At 41.9% G+C, this 4,034-nt stretch overlaps 1 non-coding gene across 1 annotated transcript; it reads right to left on the reverse strand.

Moving 5' to 3' along the window:
• Positions 1–1,233: 1,233 nt before the first annotated feature.
• Positions 1,234–1,304, reverse strand: TRNAC-GCA (transfer RNA cysteine (anticodon GCA)). The gene has a single exon. It is a non-coding gene; the product is annotated as a tRNA-Cys (tRNA).
• Between the last annotated feature and the right edge of the window lie 2,730 nt (positions 1,305–4,034).

Below are 4,034 nucleotides of genomic sequence, written 5' to 3' on the forward strand. Positions count from 1 at the left end.
TATGCCCCGGAGCCCGGCACTAGAGGCGCTCTCGGACGCCAACCCCGACCTGTTGCTGCCACCTACCTACCTCAGCGCCGGGATCTCTGCACCATATCTCTGACGAGCGGCGTGCTGCTGATGTCGCGCCCCCAGAGGATCACCAGGACCTCCTCCATGGACAGGCTCGCCAACACCACCATCAAGTAGCTTGACGAGGTAGTCCCACTCTCTCAAACTGTTGTGCTGCTTTGGTATGGTTGCTGCAGATGTTCATCTGCTGTGTACTTTAAAAGTAACTTGTTATTCATGCCATATACCGTTTCATTGTGTACTACAGGTCACTTGTTGAGATACGAAAATTGTAGGGGAGCTGCTGATGCTCTGCTGGCCTCCTCGAGCCCGGAAGTAAGCACCTTTCTGTCTATTTTCCTCCTCCCTAACCCTGCTTGGGTGCTTGGATCTGCGTTTTAATGCACAGTCTGATTCCGTTTTGCGAAGCCAGAAGTAGGCGATTTTGCTTAGTGCCTCACATTCAGTTTCTCGGTCTCAGTCAATACATGAAGTAACTTGTTATTCATGCCAAATACCATTTCATTGTGTACTACAGGTCACCTGTTGAGATACAAAAAATGTAGGGGACCTGCTAATGCTCCGGTGGCCTCCTCGAGCCTGGAAGTAAGCACCTTTCTGTCTATTGTACTCCTCTGTGAATCTTTGGGGACTTATCATGAGATTTATGCCCACTATCTAATACTGGGAAATAGAAAAAAAGAAATTCGTTCTATATACATTCGAACCACTCTTGGTCATATTTCTTTTTATAGAGAACTAGAGGAAGCCATACAAGGATTTAGTCAGGCCTATTCATACACTATCTAAACCAGGAAGTTAGATTCGGCGATGCCCCTCCCCTTTCGGGGGGCATTCCGATTTCCCTAGTATCATCATTTTTGCCGCGCGAATTCAGATTGAGATTAAGGAAATGAAGTTAATTAAATTAGATTTTTGGGATCTTAGCCTCGTCGTTTTCAATTCTCAAATCAAACCAATATCCCTATTGGTAACCATTTTGGCCACTACCCCCAAAACAAACCCTAGTTTGAGGATAGAACTATGGTATGGATTCTCAAAACCCAGTATCAGCAGGCCTAGTTACTATCTTCCCCGAACTTATGCAGAGTACGAATTTATCGAGTTCGATCAGTACTATAAAAACTAAGTATTTTATTAAACTTAAGTATTTTATTGATGAGGCGGCACCCAGATTTGAACTGGGGATAAAGGATTTGCAGTCCCCTGCCTTACCGCTTGGCCATGCCGCCAAAAAATCCGAGGGAAAATCGAGAAAAGAGGAAGTATTCATCCACGTTTTCTTACGAAAAACCCTTTTATTTTGAATATAATTCTACTTACTTTTCCTCCGAGACGACCCGCTATTTTTACTTTTACTCCCTTTATATCGGCTTTTTTAGTTAATTCCATGGCTTTTTTCATTGCCTTTCGGAATGAAACTCTATTTTTTAATTGGAAAGCTATATATTCTGCAAGAATGTTAGGCTCTCTATAAGGCTCTTTAACTTTTTCGATAGAAATATTAAGTCTCTGGTTTACGGAGTGAATTTCCTTTTGTAGATCAATTGTGGATTTTGCTATCCATCATTTTCCATAGTAATGAAAATGCTCTTGGCTCGACATAGTCTGTTCTATTCCTCCCGAACCAAATTTGCGCTGGGTTGTTTGTTTTTAAGTAATTATAGTACACGATGGAGCTCGAGCTCGAGAGGATAGAATTTATTATTTATCAAGGGAAAGAATCTAGGGTTAGTGAAAACTAATAAATTAGGCCAACTTTGTCAGTCTATCCTTAATATAAAAATAGAAAGGTTAAAATAAGAAGAAAGTCCTCTTTTTGAAGATAGGGAAAACTCTTTCAATTAAAAGTATATCAGAATTAATCCGCTTGGGTGCTTGGAACTGCGTTTTAATGCACACTCTGATTCCATTTTGCTCAGGTGGTGTCGTGGTTGTGATGGACCGCTCCGCTGGTGGTGGTGCTCCCAAGGTCTCTCTCAATCCCTCCCTATTCTCTTTTGTCAAGTGTCACTCATGAGTAGTGAAAGCTTTTGTAAGATTTAATCAGCTAGCTAACCTCTCGCGCTCACTCCTGTGCAGATATGAAGAATGCCTCGTATTTGAGCCTGGAGTGGCAGAGGAAGCGGGAGGCCAAGATATCATGTACTAGAGTCCTATTCCAGTTCGTGCACATCGACCAGTCCTTGAAGCCAGAAGTAGGTGATTATGCTTAGTGCCTCGCATTCAGTTTCTCGGTCTCAGTCAATACATGAGATGCATATGATTTCGTGTTATTGGTTTTATGAAGCAAATTGTTATGTCAGCTCTCGGTGCGCTGAGCCTGAGAACCTTATATGTTATACTACTTCGTTACCTATCAAGCAACAATGTGGCAAATTGTTTGTTTTCTTTCTTTTGCTGCTACTCCAGTTGTTTCTCATCTAGTTTGTGAATCCTTTATATTAGTCTATTCGCACCGTTGAACTGGGAATTAGCGTGACCACAATGGTGTCCCTTTGCGGACCTGGTTCGACCCCTGTTGGGTGGACTATATCTAGCTGGTTTATTCCACAAAGTGGATAAGCCAGTGTATCTCGCTGTCTTCTGAAAAAAGTGTGTGTAGAAGAGATGCTAGGGCTAAAGTAAGTAGTGTTGTAACTATTCTTCATTAAGTACGTAGTAGCATCCAATGGGTTGCAGGAATTGTACAAAATTTGGTTGCTTTTTTTTTGGACTATATATGAGAGCAGCAGCATTTAGATGTGTTTTTACATAGAAGCTAACCTCTGCATTTAGATGCGTGTTTAGGGAGAATAATTAACTGAGATGACAGTGAATAGGTATGACTCACTTTTGCATGTTCTACTTTGCATCAGGTTGTGAGACACTAATTAAATGTACCTAGGAAATAAGGGTATGTGACACTAATTGTTGTGTTGTGGCACACATCAGTGTACATCATTCTGGTATGATTTAGGTAGAAACTCAGGCTACCTCTTGGTTGATGTAGATTGCTGCTTATGTTATTTGGCTTATTTGACATAACGGGTTGATTGTAACTGTCTTAACTTGGGGAACTAGCTGACCACAATTTTCACTTTATGATGTGTTGGGAGTGCTATGATGGATACATATGCTTAGAAGATTGAATAGAACATGCATTTATCCTGCTTGCTTTGAACTCAACTTGCATTTGTCAGAAATTCTTTTCATGTACTGATTTTTGATGTTTCTCAACAGCAAGTTTTACAAGGCTGGGAGCATAAGAGGCTGCCGTCCGATGAATGACTGGAGGCTGGACGAGCAAGAACTAAAACCTGAAACTCCTCTTGTTTGCAAAACCAAAATTTCAATCCTCGGTTTGTGATTTCATAGAAAGTGCTTGTGCAGCTATCTTCTGTGACTCTCATAGCCATATGCTAACCTCTCGCGCTCACTCCTGCAGTGCACATATGACGAATACCTCGTATTTGAGGCTGCACTGGTGGAGGAAGCGGGAGTCCAGGATATCATGTATTAGAGGCCTCGCTTGAAGTCATAGTAGGTGAGTTTTCTTGCTTCTGCAATTTGCCTTGTCAGAAAAGTGATTGATGGCCTGTGTTGCAAAATGTTGGTGGCAAAGTGGAACAACAAATGGTTTATGTCAGTTTTCGGTGTGCTGAGCTTGAGAATCTAATGTTATATTACATTATCAGGCAACAGGTGTCAAGTTGTTTGCTTTCTATCTTTCTTTGGCTGGTGCTCCAGTTATTTCTCATCTAGTTAACTGGGCATTAGCGTCAGCACAATGCCGTCTCTTAGCAGGCCTGGTTCTCGACCCCTGTGGGGTGGATTATATCTCGCAGGTTCATTCCACCCAAGTGGATAAGCCAGTGTACCTCGCTGTCTTCTGAAAAAAGTGTCTGTAGAAGAGATGCTAGGGCTAAAGTAAGTAGTGCTGTAATTGTTCTTCAGTGAGTACTAGCAATCCAATGGGTTAC

The sequence above is a fragment of the Lolium perenne genome, chromosome 3 (genome assembly GCF_019359855.2).
Source record: "Lolium perenne isolate Kyuss_39 chromosome 3, Kyuss_2.0, whole genome shotgun sequence".
NCBI classification, from domain to species: Eukaryota; Viridiplantae; Streptophyta; class Magnoliopsida; order Poales; family Poaceae; genus Lolium; species Lolium perenne.